Below are 27,399 nucleotides of genomic sequence, written 5' to 3'. Positions count from 1 at the left end.
TCCAAAAGGAATTAAAAAATATCAGGATAAGTTGGAGGGTCTGTGAGTACCCATCTTCTCTAAACTTGGCATCTAGGACTTTCTCAGTTTGTAGCAAGACACCTTTTATTGTTAGTGTGTAAAACTGCTGTTAGGAATCCAGAAGTCCCAAGATTAGTTGGGAGAAAAAACACATAATGTTTCCTGTCAGCACATTAGCTAAATAACAAAGTCAGAACTCAAAGCTCCAGAGGCAGGTACAGAAAAAATGCTACAGGGGGAAGAAAGTAAATTAAGCCTTAAAAGAGGGGGAAGGGATTAAAAGTGAAAAATCAAACATCAGTTTTCTGAGACATACACTACACAGATCACCTCTGAAAGTAGATTCTTCTGTGTTGACTGACAGGGTTGCTCTAGATTCTACTTGAAGTGAAATGAAGTTCAGTTAATTTTCTGTCATGACCAGTGTTAGATGGAATGCATCCTCGTCAGTATAGTGAGCACATGCCGTAAAGAGTGTTCTCTGGCTTGGAAACTTTTCAACTGTGTTTTAAACAGAGGCAAGTTTCTTTATTTGGAAAGACTATCACGTTCCTTGGGGATCCTTAGCTTCCAGCTTTCCCTAAGGCAAAGCTGAGAATTGAGGGCATGATGCCATTGTGTACCCTTTTGAAGGCTTGATTCTAGTTAGTCTAGTTAAATACAACCAAAAATGTGAGAGAGGGAAGTACATAATGTTATATTATTTTGTTTGTTAGGAAAATATTAGAATGGATATGCCATGGACACATAATAGGTTTCAACCTGTGATTTAATTTTGACAAAGCTGTATAATTTTTTTACTGATACCCTGCTTATTGAGAATGAAACATACTGGTTATGCTATTGGCTTGAAACCAGTTGGGGGAGGTTCCCTTATTTCCTTTGTTATTTTCAGTTTCCTTGAGCAGGTTCTTCAAATGTTTGCTACCATGGGGGCATCCATGTAGACATTTTAATTAGTAGTAATTTTACTATTGATACTTCTCACTTGGATTCAAATGTTTCTTAAATTATGAAAGTTGTTAATATAACAGCTGTTAATGTAATAAGTGAAGCTTTTGATAAAGTGGTGTTTCATGTTGGATATGCATCTGAGTAGTGGGAGTAATGAGGTAACCCTGAAAGGCCAAGCAAGTGTTGTGGAAAGAAAGCCGTGTTCATGCCTACAATTATAACTGTGCAATGGAGTTTTTGCTCACATTAAGTGTGTAACCTGAAGATAAATAATGGGAATCAGGGAACAAATCCTCCTATGATAACAAATACTGCTTCCATTGATAAGACATGATGAAAATGTGCAACTATTTAATACGTACCATAAAGAACAGTGTCCAAGAATGAATTTGTTAGAACAATTCCTGTTAGGCCTCTTACTTCAAATAAGAAAATAAAACCTAAGTGTCATAGTATGGCTAGTGATCATTTAATATTAGTTCCATGGAGGTTGCTAGTCAACTGAATACTTTTACTCCTAAAGGAATGGTAATAATGAGGGTAGCTGTATAAAGTCTGCTAGTGTGTCAATATCTGCACCTACTATAACTGTATGGTGGACTTATACAATAAAGTCCAGGAAGCTATGGGATTTTTTAAAAAAATATAACCTATTTATTTATTTATTTGCATGTTTCTTTTCTTAATTGTATTATTATTATTACAGTTTTTTGGTATCATTAATCTACAGTTACATGAAGAACATTATGTTTACGAGACTCCCCCCATCACCAAGACCTCCCCAAAACCCCATTACAGTCACTGTCCATCAGTGTAGCAAGATGCTGTAAACTCACCACTTGTCTCTGTGTGGCACAGCCCTCCCCTTGCCCACCCCCCACATTATACATGCCAATCATAATGCCCCCTTTCTTCTTCCCCACCGTTATCGCTCCTTTCCCACCCATCCTCCCCAGTCTCTTTCCCTTTTGTAACTGTTGGACCATTCTTGCGTTCTGCGATTCTGCTGCTGTTTTGTTCCTTCAGTTTTTCTTTGTTCTTATACTCCACATATGAGTGAAATCATTTGATAGTTGTCTTTTTCCACCTGGTTTATTCACTGAGCATAATACCCTATAGTTCCATCCATGTTGTTGCAAATGGCAGGATTTGTTTTCTTCTTGTGGTTGAATAATATTCCATTGTGTATATGTACCACATCTTCTTTATCCATTCATCTACCAATGGACATTTAGGTTGCTTCCATTTCTTGGCTATTGTAAATAGTGCTGCGATAAACATAGGGGTGCATCTGTCTTTTTCAGACTGGGCTGCTGTATTCTAAGGGTAAATACCTAGAAGTGAAATTCCTAGGTCAAACGGTATTTCTATTTTGAGTTTTTTGAGGAACCTCCATATTGCTTTCCACAATGGCTGAACTAATTTACATTCCCACCAGCAGTGTAGGAGGGTTCCCGTTTCTCCACATCCTCGCCAACATTTGTTGTTGTTTGTCTTTTGGATGGTGGTGATCCTTACTGGTGTGAGGTGATATCTCATTGTGGTTTTAATTTGCATTTGTCTGATGACTACTGATGTGGAGCATCTTTTCATGTGTCTGTTAGCCATCTGAATTTCTTCTTTGGAGAAGTGTCTGTTCAGCTCCTCTGCCTATTTTTTAATTGGATTGTTTGCTTTTTGTTTGTTGAGGTGTGTGAGCTCTTTATATACTTTGGATGTCAATCCTTTATCGGATCTGTCATTTATGAATATATTCTCCCATACTGTAAGATGACTTTTTGCTCTATTGCTGGTATCCTTTGCTGTACAGAAGCTTTTCAGCTTGATATATTCCCACTTGTTCATTTTTGCTTTTGTTTCCCTTGCCCAGGGGATATGTTCATGAAGAAGTCGCTCATGTATATGTCCAAGAGATTTTTGCCTATGTTTTTTTCTAAGAGTTTTATTGTTTCATGACTTACATTCAGGTCTTTGATCAATTTCGAATTTACTTTTGTGTATGGGGTTAGACCATGATCCAGTTTCATTCTCTTACATGAAGCAGTCCAGTTTTGCCAGTACCAACTGTTGAAGAGACTGTCATTTCCCCAATGTATGTCCATGGCTCCTTTATTGTGTATTAATTGACCATATATGTTTGGGTTAATGTCTGGAGTCTCTATTCAGTTCCACTGGTCTGTGGCTCTGTTCTTGTGCCAGAACCAAATTGTCTTGATTACTGTGGCTTTGTAGTAGAGCTTGAAGTTGGGGAGCAATATCCCCCTACTTTATTCTTCCTTCTTAGGGTTGCTTTGGCTAATCGGGGTCTTTGGCATTTCCATATGAATTTTTGAACTTTTTGTTCCAGTTCGTTGAAGAATGCTGTTGTTAATTTGATAGGGATTGCATCAAATCTGTATATTGCTTTGGGCAGGATGGCCATTTTGATATTAATTCTTCCTAGCCAAGAGCATGGGATGAGTTTCCATTTGTTAGTGTCCTCTTTAATTTCTCTTAAGAGTGTCTTATAGTGTTCAGGGTGTAGGTCTTTCAGTTCCTTGGTTAGGTTTATTCCTAGGTATTTTATTCTTTTCTGATGCAATGGTGAATGGAATTGTTTTTCTGATTTCTCTTTCTATTAGTTCATTGTTAGTGTGTAGGAAAGCCACAGATTTCTGTTTCTTAAATATGTATCCTGCAACTTTGCTGAATTCCGATATTAGTTCTAATAGTTTCAGAGTGGAGTCTTTCGGGTTTTTTATGTATAATATCATGTCATCGTCAAATAGTGAGAGTGTGACTTCTTCTTTACCAATTTGGATTCCTTATATTTCTTTGTTTTGTCTAATTGCCATGGCTAGAACCTCTAGTACTACGTTAAATAAAAGTGGGGAGATTGGGCATCCCTGTCTTGTTCCCGATCTCAGAGGAAAAGCTTTCAGCTTCTTGCTGTTTAGTATGATGTTGGCAATGGGTTTATCATATATGGCATTTATTATGTTGAGATATTTGCCTTCTATACCCATTTTGTTGAGCGTTTTTATCATGAATGGATGTTGAATTTTGTCGAATGCTTTTTCAGCATCTATGGAGATGATCATGCAGTTTTTGTCCTTTCTGTTTATGTGGTGGATGATGATGGATTTTCGAATGTTGTACCATCCTTGCATCGCTGGAATGAATCCCACTTGGTCATGCTGTATGATCCTTTTGATATGTTTTTGAATTTGGTTTGCTAATATTTTGTTGAGTATTTTTGCATCTAAGTTAATCAGGGATATTGGTCTGTAATTTTCTTTTTTGGTGGGATCTTTGCCTGGTTTTGGTATTAGGGTGATGCTGGCTTCATAGAATGAGTTTGGTAGTATTCCCTCCTCTTCTATTTTTTTGGAAAACTTTAAGGAGAATGGGTATTATGTCTTCTCTGTATGTCTGATAAAATTCCGAGGTAAATTCATCAGGTTCTTGGGTTTTTTTTTTTTTTGGAGAAGGCATCTCTCATATTTATTGACCAAATGGTTGTTAACAACAATAAAATTCTGTATAGTGGACTCAATGCACAATCATTAATCAATGCCAAGCCTAATTCTCAACAGTCTCCAATCTTCTGAAGGATAACGAACAAGTTCTTACATGGTGAACAAATTCTTACATAGTGAATAAGTTCTTACATGGTGAACAGTACAAGGGCAGTCATCACAGAAACTTTCGGTTTTGATCACACATTATGAACTGTAAACAATCAGGTCAAATATGAATATTCATTTGATTTTTATACTTGATTTATATGTGAATCCCACATTTCTCCCTTATTATAATTAGTATTATTATTATTAATAAAATGCTGAAGAGGTAGGTAAACTCAAGATAAAGGTAGAAAACATAGTTTAATGCTGTAAGAGGGGAAATGTAGATGATCAGGTGTGTGCCTATAGACTAAGTATTAATCCAAGCTAGACAAGGGCAACAAAACATCCACGGATGCAGAAGATTTCTCTCAAAACAGGGGGGTGAGGTTCTAAGCCTTACCTCTGTTGATCCCCAATTTCTCACCTGATGGCTCCCCTGCGACTGTGCCTGTCTTAGGTTGTTCCTCCCTTGAGGAATCTTACCCGTCTCTGGCTCACTAGTCATCTTCCAGGGCCATACAGGGAAATGTAATGTTGGTAAGTGAGAGAGAAGCCATATTGTTTGAAAAGGTTAGCTTTTTACTTTTTTGCAGATTTATTCCCTGTGGCTTCTATGCCCTGCATTTGTCTTGAGGTATTTTTACCACTTGGAAGAATTATGATACTCGGTAATTTTGTTATGAGGCACGATTTCTACTAAAGTGTTGTAATTAGGAAGGAAGAAGAAAAGTTATAGGAGTAGCAGATAGAAGAAAACCTGGGAAGATTGATTATTTCTTTGAAATATCTTCTTGTAGTGTAACATAAGCATGTATAAGTTTTAAACTACTAATTAAATTGCGTGCACACATTAACATAATAGGAATAGAGCTACATAACCAAAGCAGACCTACATTTACCAGCAATATCCAGTGAAAACAAAAAAACCAGTTAGGCACCCTAGGTATTTGTGAAAACTTATCAATGATATGATGGATATTGTCTAACTGAATTTGAATAGTTTGAGAAAATATCAGACAAATTATAACAACATATTCCTGGGAACTGTTCACATCCCATATGTTCTTTTAACAGTAGATAGTCTATAGTCGCATGATTTTGGAGTGCTGCAACTTGCACTTCTCCTAATTCTTGGTTGAGTACTGACAGTATAGATCCAGTCAAGTTTGTTGTTTTACTGTATGCACAGGCCAGCTTAGATATCTCCTTCTTCATTCCAATCTGAAGACCAGGAATCGGAGGGATGAATGCAGCTACAACTGCAACAGCGCCAGGATCTTTGTTGAAGTATTTTGATGATCATCTTCTGGAATGACTCTTCCAGAGAATGTTGATGTTGGAAATTCTTCTTCATATCATATCTTAATTCTTTTTCTTGGTAGCCAAATTAGGTTTTGATCCTCTGTATAAACACAAACAAACACTTTGCCCACACTTTGATATGCCTTTTATACCATTGTGAAGAATTATTGGAGATCACTACACAGGAACTGCTTTTTTTTTAAGAGAAAGGAATATTATCAGAAAAATGTATTTCCATAGCTGATCATCTGACACCCTTTAAGTGATCAAAATTAAGGATGTTTAAAGTATGCATTAATCGTTGATTTGCAGTTAGTTTTATCCTATCAGGGAGTAATCTTCCTTTTATTTCTTTTTTTTGTTATCATTAATCTACAATTACATGAAGAATATTATGCTTACTAGGCTCTCCCCTATACTAGGTCCCCCCCCCACGAACCCCATTACAGTCACTGTCCATCAGCATACCAAAATGTTGTAGAATCACTACTTGTCTTCTCTGTGTTGTACAGCCCTCCCCTTACCCCCCATTATGCATGCTAATCATAATACCCACTTACTTTTCTCCCCCTTATCTCTCCCTACCCAGCCATCCTCCCAGTCCCTTTCCCTTTGGTACCTGTTAGTCCATTGTTGGGTTCTGTGATTCTGCTGCTGTTTTGTTCCTTCAGTTTTTCCTTTGTCCTTATACTCCACATATGAGAGAAATCATTTGGTATTTCTCTTTCTCCATTTGGCTTATTTCACTAAGTATAATACCCTCTAGCTCCATCCATGTTGTTGCAAATGGTAGGATTTGTTTTCTTCTTATGGCTGAGTAATATTCCATTGTGTATATGTACCACATCTTCTTTATCAATTCATCTACTGATGGACACTTAGGTTGCTTCCAGTTCTTGGCTATTGTAAATACTGCTGCAATAAACATAGGGGTGCATCTGTCTTTTTCAAACTTGAGTGCTCCGTTCTTAGGGTAAATTCCTGGGAGCGGAATTCCTGGGTCAAATGGTAAGTCTATTTCGAGCATTTTGAGACACCTCCATACTGCTTTCCACAATGGTTGAACTAATTTACATTCCCACCAGCAGTGTAGGAGGGTTCCCCTTTCTCCACAACCTCGCCAACATCTGTTGTTGTTTGTCTTTTGGATGGTAGCCATCCTTACTGGTGTGAGGTGATACCTCATTCTGGTTTTAATTTGCATTTCTCTGATAATTAGCGATGTGGAGCATCTTTTCATGTGTTTTTTGGCCACCTGACTTTCTTTTTTGGAGAACTGTCTGTTCAGTTCCTCTGCCCATTTTTTAGTTGGATTATTTTTTGTTAGTTGAGGTGAGTGAGCTCTTTATATATTTTGGACATCAAGCCTTTATCGGATCTGTCATTTACAAATATATTCTTCCAAACTGTAGGGTACCTTTTTGTTCTATTGATGGTGTCTTTTGCTGTACAGAAGCTTTTCAGCTTAATATAGTCCCACTTGTTCATTTTTGCTGTTGTTTTCCTTGCCCGGGTAGATATGTTCAAGAAGAGTTTACTCATGTTTATGTCTAAGAGGTTTTTGCCTATGTTTTTTTCCATGAGTTTAATGGTTTCATGACTTACATTCAGGTATTTGATCCATTTTGAATTTACTTTTGTATATGGGGTTAGACAATGGTCCAGTTTCATTCTCCTACATGTAGCTGTGCAGTTTTGCCAGCACCATCTGTTGAAGAGACTGTCATTTCGCCATTGTATGTCCATGGCTCCTTTATCAAATATTAATTGACCATATATGTTTGGGTTAATTTCTGGAGTCTCTAATCTGTTCCACTGGTCTGTGGCTCTGTTCTTGTGCCAGTACCAGGTTGTCTTGATTACTATGGCTTTGTAGTAGAGCTTGAAGTTGGGGTGTGAGATCCCCCCTATTTTATTCTTCCTTCTCAGAATTGCTTTGGCTATTCGGGGTCTTTGGTGTTTCCATATTAATTTTTGAACTATTTGTTCCAGTTCGTTGAAGAATGTTGCTGGTTATTTAATAGGGGTTGCATCAAATCTGTATATTGCTTTGTGCAGGATGGCCATTTTGATGATATTAATTCTTCCTAGCCATGAGCATGGGATGAGTTTCCATTTGTTAGTGTCCCCTTTAATTTCTCTTAAGAGTTTCTTGTAGTGTTCAGGGTATAGGTCTTGCACTTCCTTGGTTAGTTTTATTCCTAGGTATTTTATTCTTTTTGATACAATTGTGAATGGAGTTGTTTTCCTGATTTCTCTTTCTATTGGTTCATTGTTAGTATATAGGAAAGCCACAGATTTCTGTGTGTTAATTTTATATCCTGCAGCTTTGCTGTATTCCGATATTAGTTCTTGTAGTTTTAGAGTGGAGTCTTTAGGGTTTTTTATGTACAATGTCATGTCATCTGCAAATAGTGACTGTTTAACTTCTTCTTTACCAATCTGGATTCCTTGTATTTCTTTGTTTTGTGTGATTGCCGTGGCTAGGAACTCCAGTACTTTGTTAAATAGCAGTGGGGAGAGTGGGCATCCCTGTCTAGTTCCCGATCTCAGAGGAAAAACTTTCAGCTTCTCACTGTTCAGTATAATGTTGGCTGTGGGTTTATCATATATGGCCTTTATTGTGTTGAGGTACTTGCCATGTATACCCATTTTTCTTAGAGTTTTTATCATGAATGGATGTTGAATTTTGTCAAATGCTTTTTCAACATCTATGTAGATGACAATGTGGTTTTTGTCTTTCTCTTTGTTTGATATGGTGGATGATGTTGATGGATTTTCGAATGTTGTACCATCCTTGCATTCCTGGGATGAATCCCACTTGGTCATGGTGTATGATCCTTTTGATGTACTTTTGAATTCGGTTTGCTACTATTTTATTGAGCATTTTTGCATGTACATTCATCAGGGATATTGGTCTGTAATTTTCATTTTTTGCTGGGGTCTTTGCCTGCTTTTCATATTAGGGTGATGTTGGCTTCATAGAATGAGTTTGGTAGTACTCCCTCCTCTTCTATTTTTTGGAAAACTTTAAGGAGAATATGTATTATGTCTTCTCTGTTTGTCTGATAAAATTCCGAGGTAAATCCTTCCAGCCCAGGGGTTTTATTCTTGGGTAGTTTTTTGATTACCGTTTCAATTTCTTTGCTTGTAATTGGTTTGTTTAACTTTTGTGTTTCTTCCTTGGTCAGTCTTGGGAGGTTGTATTTTTCTAGGAAGTTGTGCATTTCTTCCAGGTTTTCCAGCTTGTTGGCAAATAGGTTTTCATAGTAGTCTTTAATAATTCTTTGTATTTCTGTGGAGTCTGTCATGATTTTTCCATTCTCATTTCTGATTCTGTTGATTTGTGTTGATTCTCTTTTTCTCTTAATAAGTTTGGCTAGAGGCTTATCTATTCTGTTTATTTTCTCAAAGAACTAGCTCTTGGTTTCATTGATTTTTGCTATTGTTTTATTCTTCTCAATTTTGTTTGTTTCTTCTCTGGTCTTTTTTATGTCCCTCCTTCTGCTGACTTCAGGCCTCATTTGTTCTTTTTTTTCCAGTTTCGATAATTGTGATGTTAGACTATTCATTTGGGATTGTTCTTCCTTCTTCAAGTGTGCCTGGATCGCTATATACTTTCCTCTTAAGACTGCTTTCGCTGCATCTCACAAAAGTTGGGCATTTGTGTTGTTGTCATTTATTTCCATATATTGCTTGATCTCTATTTTAATTTGTTCATTGATCCATTGATTATTTTAGGAGCATGTTATTAAGCCTCCATGTGTTTGTAAGCCTTTTTGTTTTCTTTGTACAATTTATTTCTAGTTTTATACCTTTGTGGTCTGAAACTTTGGTTGGTAGAATTTCAATCTTTTGGAATTTACTGGGCTCTTTTTGTGGGCTAGTATGAGGTCTATTCTGGAAGATGTTCCATGTGCACTTGAGAAGAATGTATATCCTGTTGCTTTTGGATGTCGACTTCTATAGATGTGTATTAGGTCCATCTGTTCTAGTTTGTTGTTCAGTGCCTCCGTGTCCTTACTTATTTTCTGCCTGGTGGATCGATCCTTTAGTTTGAGTGGCATGTTGAAGTCTCCTAAAATGATTGTATTGCAGTCTATTTCCCCCTTTAGTTCTGTTAGTATTTGTTTCACAAATGCTGGTGCTCCTGTGTTGGGTGCTTATATATTTAGAATGGTTATATCCTCTTGTTGGACTGAGCCCTTTATCATTATGTATTGTCCTTCTTTATCTCTTGTTACTTTGTTTTGAAGTCTATTTTGTCTTATATTAGTACTGCAACCCCTGCTTTTTCTCTCTTTTGTCAGAAATATGCTTTTCCATCCCTTGACTTTTAGTCTGTGCATGTCTTTGGTTTTGAGGTGAGTTTCTTGTAAGCAGCATATAGATGGGTCTTGCTTTTTTATCTGGTCTATTATTCTGTATCTTTTGATTGGTGCATTAAGTCCATTTACATTTAGGGTGACTATTGAAAGATATGTACTTATTGCCATTGCAGGCTTTAAATTCATGGTTACCAAAGGTTGAAGGTTAGCCTCTTTAGTATCTTACTGCCTAACTTAGCTCGCTTATTGAGCTGTTATATACTCTGTCTGGAGATTGTTTTCTTCTCTCCCTTCTTATTCCTCCTCCTCCATTCTTCATATGTTGGGTGTTTTGTTCTGTGCTCTTTTTAGGAGTGCTCCCATCTAGAGCAGTCCCTGTAAGATGCTCTGTAGAGGTGGTTTGTGGGAGACAAATTCCCTCAGCTTTTGCTTGTCTGGTAATTGTTTAATCCCTCCATCATATTTAAGTCATAATAGTGCTGGATACTTTATCCTTGGTTCAAGGCCCTTCTGTTTCATTGCATTAAATATATCATTACATTCTCTTCTGGCCTGTAAGGTTTCTGTCGAGAAGTTTGATGTTAGCCTGATGGGTTTTTCTTTATAGGTGACCTTTTTCTCTTTAGCTGCCTTTAAAACTCTTTCCTTGTCCTTGGTCTTTGCCATTTTAATTATTATGTTTCTTGGTGTTGTCCTCCTTGGGTCCTTTCTTTTGGGAATTCTGTGTATTTCCATGGTCTGTTTGATTATTTCCTCCACCAGTTTGGGGAAGTTTTCAGCAATTATTTCTTCAAAGACACTTTCTATCCCTTTTTCTCTCTCTTCTTCTTCTGGTACCCCTATAATACAGATTTTGTTCCTTTTGGATTGGTCACACAGTTCTCTTAATATTGTTTCATTCCTGGAGATCCTTTAATCTCTCTCTGTGTCAGCTTGTATGCATTCCTGTTCTCTGGTTCTATTCCATCAATGGCCTCTTGCATCTTATCCATTCTGCTTATAAATCCTTCCAGAGTTTGTTTCACTTCTGTGATCTCCTTCCTTGCATCTGTGATCTCCCTCTGGTCTTCATCCCTTGTCTCTTGCATATTTCTCTGCATCTCGGTCAGCATGTTTATGATTTTTATTTTGAATTCTTTTTCAGGAAGACTGGTTAGGTCTGCCTCCTTCTCTGGTGTTGTCTCTGTGATCTTGGTTTTCCTATTATTTTGGCTTTTCATGGTGACAGAGATAGTTTGCAGAGTTGGGACGAGTAATGGCTGGAAAAACTTCCCTTCTTGTTGGTTTTTGGCCTTCCTCTCCTGGGAGAACAGTGACCTCTAGTGGCTTGTGCTGGGCTGCTGCATGCAGACAGAGCTTCTGATTCCTGCCCAGCTGCTGTGGAGTTTATCTCCGCTGTTGCTGTGGGCATGGCCTGTATCAGGCTGCGGCGTCATAGGGGGAGCGGCCGGGAGTTTATTTATCTCCATGAGGGGTCTCCGTTCTCCCTGCTGCCCAGGGGGTTAGAGTGTCCAGAGATCCCCAGTTTCCCTGCCTCTGGACTAAGTGTCCCGGGGTGGTTCCATCCAGGTTTGGGATCCCTGTCCCTTTAAGTCTTCCAAAAAGCGCTTGCCAAAAAAAAAAAAAGAAAATAAAAAACGAAACAAAAAATCTCCCTCCCTTTTGTTTGTACTATGGCGCCGGCCTCATGGACCCACTCACCAGTCTTGCTGCCCTGTTTCCCTCGTATCCAGCACCCCATGCACGCACTGTATCTGCGCTCTGGTGCGGATGGCTGGGGCTGGGTGTTCAGCAGTCCTGGGCTCCCTCTCCCTCCCTGCTCTGACTCCTCTCTCCTGCTGGGAGCTGGGGGGAGGGGCACTCAGTCCCACCGGGCTGGGGCTTGAATCTTACCACCTTCGCGAGGCACTAGGTTCTCGCTGCTGTGGATGTGGTCTGGATGTTGTCCTGTGTCCTTTGGTCTCTATTCTAGGAAGAGTTGTCTTTGTTATATTTTCATAGATATATGTGGTTTTGGGAGGAGATTTCCACTGTTCTACTCACGCTACCATCTTGGCTCCACCCCTCTGTGGATTTTGTTTTTGTGTAGTTTTTTGATTATCGTTTCAATATCGTTGCTGGTAATTGGTCTGTTTAGATTTTCTGTTTCCTCCTTGGTTAGTCTTGGAAGCTTATATTTTTCTGGGTAGTTGTCCATTTCTTCTAGGTTTTCCAGCTTGTTAGCTTATAGGTTTTCATAGTATTCTTTAATAATTCTTTGTATTTATGTGGGTTTCGTCGTGATTTTTCCTTTCTCTTTTCTGATTCTGTTGATGTGTTTTGATTCTCTTTTTCTCTTAATAAGTCTGGCTAGAGGATTATCTATTTTGTCTATTTTTCTCAAAGAACCAGCTCTTGGTTTCATTGATTTTTCTCTTTTGTTTTATTCTTCTCAATTTTATTTATTTCTTCTCTTCTCTTTATTATATCCCTCCTTCTACTGACTTTAGGCCTCATTTGTTCTTTTTCCAATTTTGACAATTGTGACTTTAGACTTTTCATTTGGTATTGTTCCTCCTTCTTTAAATATGGGTGGATTGCTATATACTTTCCTCTTAAGATTGCTTTCACTGCGTTCCACAGAAGTTTGGGCTTTGTGTTGTTGTTGTCATTTGTTTCCATATATTGCTCAATCACTATTTTAATTAGGTCATTGATCCATTGATTATTTAGGAGCATGTTGTTAAGCCTCCATGTGTTTGTGAGCTTTTTTCCTTTCTTTGTACAATTTATTTCTAGTTTTATACCTTTGTGATCTGAAACGTTGGTTGGTAGAATTTTAATCATTTGGAATTTACTGAGGCTCTTTTTGTGGGCTAGTATGTGGTCTATTCTGGAGAATGTTCCATGTGCACTTGAGAACAATGTGTGTCCTGTTGCTTTTGGATGTAGAGTTCTATAGATGTCTATCAGGTCCTTCTGTCGTAGTGTGTTGTTCAGTGCCTCTGTGTCATGACTTCTTTTCTGTCTGGTGCATCTATCCTTTGGAGTGAGTCGTGTGTTGACATGTCCTAAAATGAATGCATTGCATTCTATTTCCTCCTTTAATTCTGTATGTATTTGTTTCACATATGTTGGTGCTCCTGTATTGGGTGCATATATATTTATAATGGTTATATCCTCTTGTTGGACTGACCCCTTTATCATTAGGTAATGTCCTGCTTTATCTCTTGTTACTTTCTTTGTTTTGATGTCTATTTAGTCTGATACTAGTACTGCAACACCTGATTTTCTCTCCCTGCTGTTTGCATGAAATATCTTTTTCCATCCTTTGACTTTTAGTTCATGCATGTCTTTGGGTTTGAGATGAGTCTCTTGTAATCTGCAAAGAGATGTGTCTTGCTTTTTTATCCAATCTATTACTCTGTGTTGTTTGATTGGTGCATTCAGTCAATTTACATTTAGGGTGATTATCAATAGGTATGTACTTATTACCATTGTAGGCTTTAGATTTGTGATTACCAAAGGTTCAAGGTTAATTTCCTAACTATCTGAGAGTCTAACTTAACTCACTTAATAATGCTGTTACAAACACAATCTAAAGGTTCTTTTTTTTTCTTCCTCGTTTTTCTTCCTTCTCTATTCTTTACATATTAGGTATCATATTCTGTATTCTTTGTCTATCCCTTGATTGACTTTGGGGTTAGTTATTTTAAGTTTGCATTTGCTTAGTAATTAGCTGTTCTACTTTCTTTACTGTGGTTTTATTTCCTCTGGTGACAGCTATTAAACTTTAGGAACACTTCCATCTATAGTAGTCCCTCCAAAATAGACTGCAGAGATGGTTTGTGGGAGATAAACTCTCTCAGCTTTTGCTTATCTTGAAATTGTTTAATCCCTCCTTCAAATTTAAATGATAATATTTATGGATAAAGTAATCTTGATTCCAGGCCCTTCTGCTTCATTGCATTAAATACATCATGCCACTCCCTTCTGGCTTATAAGGTTTCTGCTGAGAAGTCTGATGTTAGCCTAATGGGCTTTCCTTTGAATGTGATATTATTTCTCTCTCTGGCTGATTTTAATAGTTTGTACTTATCCTTGATGTTTGCCAATTTCATTATTATATGTCTTGCTGTTGTCTTCCTTGGTACCCTTGTGTTGGGAGATCTGTGCACCTCCATGGCCTGAGAGAGTATCTCCTTCCCCAGATTGGGGAAGTTTTCAGCAACTACCTCCTCAAAGATACTTTCTATCCCTTTCTCTCTCTTCTTCTTCTGGTTTCCTTATAATGAGAATATTGTTCCACTTGGATTGGTCACACAGTTCTCTCAATATTCTTTCATTCTTAGAGATCCTTTTTTCTCTCTGTGCCTCAGCTTCTTTGTATTCCTCTTCTCTAGTTTCTATTTCATTTATTGTCTCCTCCACCATATCCAACCTGCTTTTAGTACCTTCCATCGTGCTCTTCAACAATTGGATCTCTGACCTGAATTCATTCCTGAGTTCTTGGATGTCTTTCTGTACCTCCATTAGCATGTTGATGATTTTTACTTTGAACTCCCTTTCAGGACGAGTCACAATGTCCATGTCATTAAATTTTTCTTGAGAGTTATATTAATAATTTTACTCTGGACCAGGTTTCTTTGGCATTTCATATTTGTATATGCACCCTCTCTTGTCCAGAAGCTCTAATCTTTAGCTGCTCAGCCCCTGAAGCAATGTCAGGGGTCACAGGGTAGCAATATTGGTGCCTGTCTCCACTGCCTGAACCGGTGGGCCAAGCACACAGGTATAAGCTTTTATCCCAGAGCAGCTGTATTTGGATCCCTGCTTTCCACAAGCAGCTGGAATCTCAGTCCTCCAGCAATTCTGCCTGTATTAGCTTTCCAACCCCATAATCACACGAGTATCATGAAAGCTCCATGAAATGTAGGTTTGTGCTCCCCGAGCAGATCTCCAGAGCTAGGTATTCAGCATTCCTAGGCCTTCCACTCCTTCCCTGTTCTATTTCTCTTCCTTCCGCAGGTGAGCTGGGGTGGGGGAAGGGTTCGGGTCCCCGCTTGGTCACTGCTCTTATACGTTACCCTGTTCCATGAGAGGTCTGCTCTTCTTCCAGGTGTGTGCAGTCTGGTGCAGTCCTCTTTCCTGTTCCTCTCCCAGGACTAGTTGCTCCAACTGTATTTTCCAATTGTATATGGTTTTAGGAGGAAGCTTCTGTCTCTCCTCTCACTCCATCTTTAATCCCTTATGAAGCTTTGGGATTTTATAGCTCAGTCCATTCCTATATATCCGAAAGTTTCTTTTTTTTTGTTGAAAAATATGCAACAATGAGGGAAATTACCCTGAATCCTGGTAGGATAAAAATATAGACTTCAGGGTAACCAAAGGATCAGAGCAAGTATTGACATAAAATTGGATCTCCTCCTGTGGGTTGAAAGAAAGTGCTTAGAGTGTGCTCTGTTAATAATAAACTCATTTTGGCTGCTAAAACTGGGAATGATAGTAGTGATAGTACAAGTATAACTAGGTAAGGTCAAACACATAATGGTGTTTGATATTAATGTAAGCCTGGTGGTTCCATTTTATTAATTTTAGTAGTTAAGTTAATTATAACTAAAACTGAGGATACACTTGCTAAATGCTGGGAAACAAAGTTACGGCAATTGAAGCTCCTGCATGGGCTAGACTGCTAGCTAGAGGTGGTCGTGTAATCCTGTTGTTCCAGCATCAGCAGTTGCATCAACTACTAGTGATGTGAACAAGAGTGGTAGAGATGGTGGAAGTATCCAGAACTTTATTTATTTGAGGGAATGCTATGTTGGGTGCTCCCATCAATAATGGGTCTTGTCAGTTTCTGAATCCTCCAGTTATGGTAGGTATAATTAAAATGAAATTGTTATAAATGCTTGTGCGGTTATGGCTACATTCTGACTTTGGTCATCTTTTGGTAACTCCCAATTGAGCAAGTATGGCCCAGATTAAATGGCTTCAGGATATATTTGCTATTCCCTCTCAGACACCAAGCAGTAGATATAAAGTGTGAATGTTTTTCTGGTTTGTGGAGAATAGTAAGAGGTTATGAATATAGGTAAAATAGCTGAGCAGGAATTAACCTGTAAATCTGAAGACATACGTTGAGCTGTCTTTTCCAAGCCCTGTAGTGAATAACATTCCAAATTGCAGATTCAATGGAGCAGCTTCAATTCTGTGGGGATTTCTCTAGTCTTTTCCCCCGAATGATAGGAGAAGGAGATTTAAACCAGTTGATTAGGGTATTTGGCTGTTAGATAAAATTCTGTGAGGTGAAAACGCTAAAGTTACAAAAGGTATTCCATTAACTTCAGGCCTAATCTTACTAACATGACACATATTTTCACCTGTACTGATTTATATAAAATTTCATCATGTATTTATCAAAATGTATTATTAACCATAGGATTTATACTAATCATAATAGGAGGATGAGGAGGACTTAAATTCAACTCAGAGAAGTTATATCCTACTCATTAATTGCTATCATAAAATGAATATGAAAACAAAAAGCGCTTTTACACTCCAACTTTAATCATACTAAATTTTTTATTTTTTTATTTTGGTATCATTAATCCACAATTACATGAGCAACATTATGGGTACTAGACTCCCCCTATTATCAAGTCCCACCACATACCCCATTACAGTCACTGTTCATCAGCATAGTAAGATGCTGTGGAATCACTACTTGTCTTCTCTGTGTTGCCCTTCATTGCCCCCCATACCCTACATTATGTCTGCTAATCATAATGCCCTTTCCCCCCTCTTGTCCTTACCTTCTCAGTCATCCTCCCAGTCCCTTTTCCTTTGGTAACTGGTGTTGTCTATTCTTGGGTTCTGTGATTCTGCTGCTGTTTTGTTCCTTCAGTTTTTTTCTTTGTTCTTGTACTCCACAGATGAGTGAAATCATTTGACACATCTTTTTCCACCTGGCTTATTTCACTGAGCATAATACCCTCTAGCTCCATCCATGTTGTTGCAAATGGTAGAATTTATTTTCTTCTTATGGCTGAATAATATTCCATTGTGTATATGTACCACATCTTCTTTTTCCATTCATCTACTGATGGACACTTAGGTTGCTTCCATTTCTTGGCTATTGTTAATAGCCAAATTATGCTGCGATAAACATAGGGGTACATCTGTCTTTTTCAAACTGTGCTGCTGTATTGTTAGGGTAAGTTTCTAGAAGTGGAATTCCTGGGTCAAATGGTATTTCTATTTTGAGTTTTTTGAGGAACCTCCCTATTGTTTTCCACAATGGTTGAACTACTTTATATTCCCACCAGCAGTGTAGGAGGGTTCCCTTTTCTCCACATCCTCATCAACATTTGTTGTTGTTCATCTTTTGGATGGTGGCAATCCTTACTGGTGTGAGGTGATATCCCATTGTGATTTTAATCTGCATTTCTCTGATGATTAGCAATGTGGAGCATCTTTTCATGTACCTGTTGGCCATCTGAATTTCTTCTTTGGAGAAGTATCTGTTCAGATCCTGTGCCCATTTTTTAATTATATTATTTGCTTTTTGTTTGTTGAGGTGCATGAGCTCTTCATATGTTTTGGATATCAATCCTTTATCGGATCTGTCATTTATGAATATATTCTCCCATACTATAGGATGACTTTTTGTTCTTTTGATGATGCCCTCTACTGTACAGAAGCTTTCAGCTTGATATAGTACCACTTGTTAATCTTTACTTTTGTTTCCCTTGCCCAGGGGATATGTTCATGAAGAAGTTGCTTATGTTTATGTCCAAGAGATTTTTGCCTATTTTTTTTTCTAAGAGTTTTGTGGTTTCGTGACTTACATTCAGGTCTTTGATCCATTTTTAATTTAGATTTGTGTGTGGGTTTAGACCATGATCCAGTTTCATTCTCTTACATGTAGCTGTCCAGTTTTGCTAAGAACAGCTGTTGAAGAGGCTGTCACTTCCCCATTGTATATTCATGGCTCCTCTATCGTCTATTAGTTGATGGTATATGTTTGGGTTAATGTCTGGACTGTCTATTCTGTTTCAGTGGTCTGTGGGTCTGTTCTTGTGTCTGTACCAAATTGTTTCGATTTCTTTGGCTTTGTAGGAGAGCCCAAAGTTGGGAAGCAAGATTCCCCCCTGCTTTATTCTTCTTTCTCAGGATTGCTTTGGCTATTCGGGGTCTTTGGTGGTTCCATATGAATTTTAAAACTATTTGTTCCAGTTTGTTGAAGAATGCTATTGGTATTTTGATAGGGATTACATTGAATCTGTGGGTTGCTTTAGGCAGGATGGCCATTTTGACAATCATAATTCTTCCTAGCCAAGAGCATGGGATGAGTTTCCATTTGTTAGTGTCCTCTTTAATTTCTTTTAAGAGTGTCTTGTAGTTTTCAGGTTGTAGGTCTTTCACCTCCTTGGTTAGGTTTATTCCTAGGTATTTTATTCTTTTTGATGCAATTGTGAGTGGAATTGTTTTCCTGATTTCCCCTCCTGGTAGCTCATCATTAGTTTGTAGGAAAGCAACAAATTTCTGTGTATTAATTTTGTATCCTGCAACTTTGCTGAATTCTGATACTAGTTCTAGTAGTTTTGGGGTGAAGTCTTTAGGGTTTTTTATGTACAATATCATATCATCTGCAAATAGTGACAGTTTGACTTCTTCTTTACCAATCTTGATGCCTTGTATTTCTTTGTTTTGCCTGATTGCCGTGGGTAGGACCTCCAGTCCTACGTTGAAAAACAGTGGGGAGAGTGGGCAACACTGTCTTGTTCCCAATCTTAGGTGAAAAGCTTTCAGCTTCATGCTGTTAAGCATAATGGCTGTGGGTTTGTCTTATATGGCCTTTATTGTGTTGAGGTACCATCCCTCTATACCCATTTTATTTAGAGTTTTTATCATGAATTGATGCTGAATTTGGTCGAATGGTTTTTCAGCATCTATGGAGATGATTATGTGGTTTTTGCCCCTTTTTGTTGATGTGGTGGATGATGTTGATGGATTTTTGAATGTTGTACCATCCTTGCTTCCCTGGGATGAATCCCACTTGGTCATGGTGTATGATCCTTTTGATGTATTTTTGAATTCGGTTTGCTAATATTTTGTTGAATATTTTTGCATCTACATTCATCAGGGATATTGGTCTGTAATTTTCTTTTTTGGTTGTGTCTTTGTCTGGTTTTGGTATTAGACTGATGTATGCTTCATAGAATGAGTTTGGAAGTATTCCCTCCTCTTCTATTTTTTAGACATCTTTAAGCAGAATATTTATTATATCTTCTCTATATGTCTGGTAAAATTCAGCAATGAATTGATCTGGCCAAGAAGTTGTATTCTTGGGTAGTTTTTTAAATTACCGATTCAATTTCATTGCTGGTAATTGGTCTGTTTAGATTTTCTGTTTCTTCTTTGGTCAGTCTTGGATGGTTGTATTTTTCCAGGAAGTTGTTCTGCTTGTTAGCATATAGATTTTCATAGTATTCTCTAATAATTCTTTGTATTTCTGTGGGGTCTGTCATGATTTTTCCTTTCTTATTTATGATTCTGTTTATGTGCATAGATACTCTTTTTCTCTTAATAAGTCTGACTAAGGGTTTATCTGTTTTGTTAATTTTCTCAAAGAACCACCTCTTGCTTTCACTGATTTTTTTCTGTTGTTTTATTCTTCTCAAATTTATTTATTTTTTCTCTGATCTTTCTTGTGTTCCTCCTTCTGCTGACTTGGGGCCTCATTCGTTCTTCTTGTTCCAATTTCAGTAATTGTGACTTTAGACTATTCGTTTGGGATTGTTCTTCCTTCTTTAAACAGGCCTGGTTTGCAATATACTTTCCTCTTAGAACTGCCTTCATTGCATCCCAGAGAAGTTGGGGCTTTGTGCTGTTGTTGTCATATGTCTCGATACATTTCTTTATCTCTGTTTTAATTTGGTCATTGGTCCATTGATTATTTAGGAACGTGTTGTTAAGCCACCATGTGTTTGTGAGCCTTTTTGTTTTCTTTGTACAGTTTATTTCTAGTTTCATACCTTTGCGATCTGAGAAGTTTGTTGGTAGAATTTCAATCTTTTAGAATTTACTGAGGTTGTTTCTGTGGCCTAGTATGTGGTCTATTCTGGAAAATTTTCCATTTGCACTTGAGAAGAACGTGTATCCTTCTGCTTTTGGGTGTAGAGTTCTGTAGATGTCTGTTAGGTCCATCTGTTCTAGTGTGTTGTTCAGTGCCTGTGTGTACTTACTTATTTTCTGTCTGGTTGATCTGTTCTTTGGAGTGAGTGGTGTGTTGAAGTCTCCTAAAATGAATGCATTGCATTCTATTTCCTCCTTTAATTCTGTTAGTATTTGTCTCACATATGTCCGTGCTCCTGTGTTGGGTGCATACATATTTGTAATGGTTACATCCTCTTGTTGGACTGTCCTCTTTATCATTATGTTATGTTCTCCTTTGTCTCTTGTTACTTTGTTTTGAAGTCTATCTTGTCTGATATAAGTACTGCAAGTCCTGCTTTTTTCTCCCTATTAGGTGGATGAAATATCTTTTTCCATCCCTACAGTTTTTGTCTGTGTATGTCTTTGGATTTGAGGTGAGTCTCTTGTAAGCAGCATATAGACAGGTCTTGCATTTTTTTAATTTTTTAATTTTGGTATCATTAATCTACAATTACATGAAGAACAATATATTTACTAGGCTCCCCCCCTTCACCAAGTCCCCCCCCACATACCCCTTCATAGTCACTGTCCATCAGCATAGTAAGATGCTGATAAGTCACTACTTGTCTTTTCTGTGTTACACAGCCCTCCCCGTGCCCCCCCCACACTATACATGCTTATCTTAATGCCCCCTTTCTTTTTCCCTGCCCTGATCTCTCCCTTCCCACCCATCCTCCCCAATCCCTTTCCCTTTGGTAACTTTTGTCCATTCATGGGTTCTGTGATTCTGCTGCTGTTTTGTTCCTTCAGTTTTCCTTTGTTCTTATACTCCACATATGAGTGAAATCATTTGGTACTTGTCTTTCTCTGCCTGACTTATTTCACTGAGCATAATACCCTCTAGCTCCATCCATGTTTTTGCAAATGATAGGATCTGTTTTTTTCTTATGGTGAGTAATATTCCATTGTGTATATGTACCATATATTCTTTATCAATTCATCTACTGATGGACATTTAGGTTGCTTCCACATCTTGGCTATTGTAAATAGCGCAGCGATAAACATAGGGGTGCATCTGTCTTTTTCAAACTTGAGTGCTGCATTCTTAGGGTAAATTCCTAGAAGTGGAATTCCTGGGTCAAATGGTATTTTGATTTTGAGCATTTTGATGAACCTCCATACTGCTTTCCACAACGGTTGGACTAATTTATATTCCCACCAGCAGTGTAGAAGGGTTCCCCTTTCTCCACAACGTCTCCAACCTTTGTTGTTGTCTGTCATTTCGATTATGGCGGTCCTTATTGGTTTGAGGTGGTATCTCATTGTGGTTTTAATTTGCATTTCTCTGATAACAAGCGATGTGGAGCATCTTTTCATGTGTCTGTTGGCAATCTGAATTTCTTCTTTAGAGAACTGTCTATTCAGCTCCTCTGCCCATTTTTTAATTGGATTATTAGCTTTTTGTTTGTTGAGGTGTGTGAGCTCTTTATGTATTTTGGATGTCAACCCTTTATTCGGTCTGTCATTTATGAATATATTCTCCCATACTGTAGGGTTCCTTTTTATTCTATTGATGATGTCCTTTGCTGTACAGAGCTTTTTAGCTTGATATAGTCCCACTTGTTCATTTTTGCTTCTGTTTCCCTTGCCCAGGGAGATATGTACATGAAGAAGTCACTCCTGTTTATGTCCATGAGATTTTTGCCTGTGTTTTTTTCTAGGAGTTTTATGGTTTCATGACTTACATTCAGGTCTTTGATCCAGTTTGAATTTACTTTTGTGTGTGGGGTTAGACAGTAATCCAGTTTCATTCTCTTACTTGTAGCTGTCCAGCTTTACCAGCCCCATTTGTTGAAGATACTGTCATTTCCCCATTGTATTTCCACGGCTCCTTTATCATATATTAATTGGCCATATATGTTTGGGTTAATGTTTGGAGTCTCTATTCTGTTCCACTGGTCTGTGGTTCTCTTCTTGTGCCAGTACCAAATTGTCTTGATTACTTTGGCTTTGTAGTAGAGCTTGAAGTTGGAGAGCGAGATCTCCTCCACTTTATTCTTCCTTCTCAGTATTGCTTTGGCTATCAGGGTCTTTGGTGGTTCCATATGAATTTCAGAACTATTTGTTCCAGTTCATTGAAGAATGTTGTTGACAATTTGATAGAGATTGCATCGAGTCTTTATGTTGCTTTGAGCAGGATGGCCATTTTGACGATATTGATTCTTCCTAGCCAGGAGCATGGGATGAGTTTCCATTTGTTAGTGTCCTCTTAAATTTCTCTTAAGAGTTTCTTGTAGTGTTCAGGGGATAGGTCTTTTGCTTCCTTGGTTAGGTTTATTCCTAGGTATTTTATTCTTTTGGATGCTATTGTGAATGGAATTGTTTTCCTTATTTCTCTTTCTATTAGTTCATTGTTAGTGTGTAGGAAAGCCACAGATTTCTGTGTGTTAATTTTTTATCCTACAACTTTGCTGAATTCTGATATTAGTTCTAGTAGTTTTGGAGTGGAGTTGTTTTGCTTTTTTATCCATTCTATTACTCTGTGTCTTTTGATTGGTGCATTCAGTCCATTTACATTTAGGATTATTATTGATAGATATGTACTTCTTACCATTGCAGGGTTTGGATTAGTAGTTACCAAAGGTTGAAGGTTTGCTTCTTTACTATCTAACCATCTAACTTAATTCTCTTATTAAGCTATTATAAAGCATAGTATGATTATTCTTTATTTCCCTCCATTCCTGTTCTTCGTCCTCCAGTCTTTAGATGTTATGTGTTTTATTCTGTACTCTTTTGTGTTTCCTTTGACTCTTTTTGTGGATATGTGATTTTATTTTTTGCCTTTAGTTAGTATTTGGTTAATCTGCTTTCTTTGCTGTGATTTTATTTTCTCTGGTGGCATCTATTTAATCTTAGGAGTGCTTCCATCTAGAGCAATCCCTTTAAAATACTCTGTAGAGGTTGTTTGTGGGAGGCAAATTCCCTCAACTTTTTCTTTTCTGGAAATTGTTTAATTCCTCCATCAAATTTAAATGATAATCATGCTGTATACTGTATTCTTGGTTCAGGGCCCTTCTGTTTCATTGCTTTAAATATATCATTCCATTCTCTTCTGCCCTGTAAGGTTTCTGTTAAAAAATCTGATGGTGCCCTGATGGGTTTTCCTTTATAGGTAATCTTTTTTTCTCTCTAGCTGCCTTTAATATTCTGTCCCTGTCTTTGTGTTTGCTATTTTAATTTTTATATATCTTGGTGTTGTCCTCCTTGGGTGCCTTGTGTTGGGCTTTGGGCTTCCATGGTCTGCGAGACTAATTCCTTCCCTAGCTTTGGAAAGTTTTCAGCAATTATTTCTTCAAAGACCCTTTCTATCCCTTTTCCTCTCTCTTCTTCTTCTGGTACCCCTTTAATGTGAGTATTGTTCCATTTGTATTGGTCACGCAGTTCTCTTAATATTCTTTCATTCATGGAGATCCTTTTATCTCTCTCAGCCTCAGCTTCTCTGATTTCTTTTCCATTAACAGTCTCTTGCATCTTATCCAGTCTGCTCTTAAGCCTTTCTATTGATTGTTTCATTTCTGTTATCTCCCACCTGACTTCATCCCTTAGTTTTTACATATTTCTCTGCAGGTCCATCAGCATGGTTATGACTTTTATTTTGAATTTCTTTTCAGAAAGATTGGTTATATCTGTCTCACCAGGCACTGTCTCTGAGGTTGTCTGAGTGGTTTTTAACTGGAGCAGATTCTTCTGCCTTTTCATGGTGATAGAAGTGGTCACAGGCAGGTGTCACGTTTGTGAGTTGGGAGAACAAAGTCACTTCTTGCTTGTTGGTCACCTTGCCCTTCTCCACTGCCTGCGCTAGTTACCTGCATGCCAGAAGCAGACTTTGGGACAATATCCTGAGCTGCCATGGGTGGGGCCACCCTTAGGCTAGCCTAGAGCACTCCAGTTGATCGCAGTCACACTGGGTGTGTTCTGAGAGAACAGCACCCATTCATGCCTTCTGGACCTTGCTCTGGCTTCCTCTGCCTAATCTGGTTTACCTGTACATTGGGAGCAGACTCTGGGACATTCTCCTGAGCTATCATGGGCGGTGCCACTCTCAGGCTAGTCTAAAGTGCCTGCAGGGGTCGCAGCCGCACTGGCTGTGTTCTTCTCTGAGAACGGCACCCCTTTGTGCCTTCTGAACCTTGCTCCAGCTTCCGCTGCCTGTGCTGGTTACCTGTACACTGGTAGCAGACTCTGGAACAATTTCCTGAGCTGCTGTGGGCGTGGCCTCCCTCGTGCTAGCCTAGAGCACTGTGGGGAGTCACAGCCCCACCGGGTGTGTTCTCCTGTGAGAACAGCACCCCATCATGCCTTCTGGACCTTGCTCCAGCTTCCTCTGCCTGTCCCGGTTAGCTGCGCACTGGGAGGAGGCTCTGTGTGGTTGCTGTGGGTGGGGTTACTTTCCAACTGCTCGGCAGCTGTGGTGGGTCAGCTGGTTTGCTTGTAGCCCCGACCTGGGGGAACAAATGGCAGGCTGCTTATCAATGTGAGGGTATTCTGGGCTGCTTTACCCCCCAGGGGATTAGGGGGCCCAAAATTCCTCAAGATTCCCAGCCTGCTGGGCTGAGTGTGCCAGGACGATTTTTTTCAGCTTTTGAGCCCTTGTCCCTTTAAGACTTTTAAAAAGCTCCCACTTTTCTTTAGTCCCAGGGGAGCCAACTGTGGGGACCAGCTCGCAGTCTCCATCTCGGACCCTACCCTTCCATTTCTCTAATATCCAGCACACCATGCAATGTGTGTCTGTGTTCCTGGTTCAGATAACAAGGGCTGGTTATTTAGCAATCCTGTGCTTCCACTCCCTCCCCACTCTGACTCCTTTCCTCCCACTGGTGAGCTGGGGTAGGGGAGTGCTTGGGTCCTGCCGGGTCACGTCTTTGCATCTTACCCCCTTTGTGAGATGCTGAATTCTTGCAGATGAAGATGTAGCCTGGCTGTTGTACTGTATCCTCTGGTCTCTCTTTCAGGAATAGTTGTATTTGTTGTATTTTCAAAAATATATATGGTTTTGGGAGGAGATTTCCGCCACCCTACTCATGCTGCCATCTTGAGCTGGAAGTCTCCATACTAAATTTTTAATCTACATTAACACTAACTACTTATATATCATATGTAATAAAAAAGCTAGATATGGCTTATAGAAACAGTGCTAGTGAGTTTATGTTAATTAGTGGATGTGGTATTGGTAGTAAAATTCATAGTTAGGTCTGGAGTGAGGGCTGTGATTGGTGCAATAGTAAGTATGGGTGTTGGTGATGTTATCTGTCATCTTCCTTCTTTACTGAATACTTTGACACCATCAGCAATAGGTTGTAGTGGGCCATGGGGGCCAATGGTGTTTTGTCTTTTATGAAGCTGTGTATAGCCTAATACTTCTCATTCAATTAGTGTGAGGAATGCTACAGCAAGTAGGATTGGGATAGTTAGAAGAATATTAATTTTGAGCATGGTGTTAGAAAAAGGAGTTGAACCTCTTGCAATAAAGGTTTAATAGTTATGCAGTTACTGGGTCTGCCACCCCTAACAAACCCTGTTCTTGGGCAGGGCTAGGTATACAAAATTTGAAGTATGTTTATATTATCTATTCATTTGAAGACACTTTTATAAAGGAGAACTTATTTCTCTTATCCTTCTGTACTGGGAAAAATGTAGGATGGATAGAAACTGACATGGATTACTGTGGTCTGTACTTAGATCATGTAGGACTTTAATAGTTGAACAAATGAACCATTAACATTAATAGTGATTATTCCATTGGGAAACACCAACCCAGTATTGCGGTTGTAATCCCTATTGTTGATATGGATTGTAGGATAGGATTACACTGTTATTTAGGGTAACTTTTTCCCTTGACCAACATTTTAGATCAATAAGTGATAAAGTATTTTGATTGGTTGGTCTAGATTTTAGTCACTGGGAGGTAATTTTGTTCTCCAAGGTCTCCCCCACCAAAATTATTAGTCCATTTAAAGTTTTGCCATCCCTTAAATTTACTTAAATTTTTTATTCTCTTTGAACTAATTAAACCTCCATAGGGTCTTCTTGTCTTACTATGTCATTCCCCCTCTTCAGAGGAAGATCCATTTTACTGATTAAAAAAGACAGGAAAATCCTCGGGTGGCCATTCATTCCAGTCCTTATTTACAGAACACATGATTATGCTACTTTCTCATGGTCAGGGTACCACTGTCATTAACAGATGTCACTGGGCAGCATGGTGGAAATGCTAGTGGCAATGTTAGTGGTAAACAGGCAAGGTTTGTGTTTGACAAGATCCTTTTACTTTTAAACATCTTTCATTAAATGCACACCTGTGTTGGGTTAACAATTGATGTAATAAATAATTATTGTAATAAATAAATAAATAATAATTATTTTGTTAACTATGAGTGGTTATCTGTTCTAAATTTGTGCAAGGAGAAATAAGTCTGATTACTCATATTAACAGCATTTCCTCTATTAAAAGATTTGCCAAGTATTAGGTTGGGAGTTGGTCTTTCTTGTTGGAATTCAATATAGTGTTGGGCTTGAATGCTTTTTTAATTGGTGGCTGATTTTAGGCCAACTGTGGTGGTTTTTATACTTACTGTGTAAGGAAGGGTGTTTCCTGAATCTAAAAGACTCTTCTTTTTCAGATTAGTATTTAAATTTACTTTGAAATTACTATTTTCTTAGGTAAATTTACAGTTGAAGTAAAATTCTGTTCTCGATAACCAGCTGGTTGCCTCTTTTCCATTCATTAGAGTAAAAAGTTTAGTTAACACTTCTCTTAGTAACAAAGCAATATTGGGAGATGGCTTTTAAGTTCACTTTTATTGGAAATGGTTCTTCATTGTTAGCAGCAGAAAATCTGTCTTACTGCTTATGTCCGCTCTCCCAGCATCAGTGTACAATATTTCCTGTAAGAAAGGATGAACCTGCCAAACAATTAGTATACCCTCTAAAAATGAAGAAATACTCCAAATACCTTGATCTTCACTTAGAACAATTCAAAGTTACAGAAT

At 38.3% G+C, this 27,399-nt stretch overlaps 1 pseudogene; it reads right to left on the bottom strand.

The window, feature by feature from the left end:
• Positions 1-945: 945 nt before the first annotated feature.
• Positions 946-24,438, bottom strand: LOC118971932 (cytochrome c oxidase subunit 1-like; annotated as a pseudogene).
• Positions 24,439-27,399: the final 2,961 nt, after the last annotated feature.

The sequence above is a fragment of the Manis javanica genome, chromosome 8 (genome assembly GCF_040802235.1).
Source record: "Manis javanica isolate MJ-LG chromosome 8, MJ_LKY, whole genome shotgun sequence".
In the NCBI taxonomy this organism is placed as follows: domain Eukaryota; kingdom Metazoa; phylum Chordata; class Mammalia; order Pholidota; family Manidae; genus Manis; species Manis javanica.
Note: the sequence above shows the minus strand (reverse complement) of the source record. Positions and strands in the feature narration are given on the sequence as shown.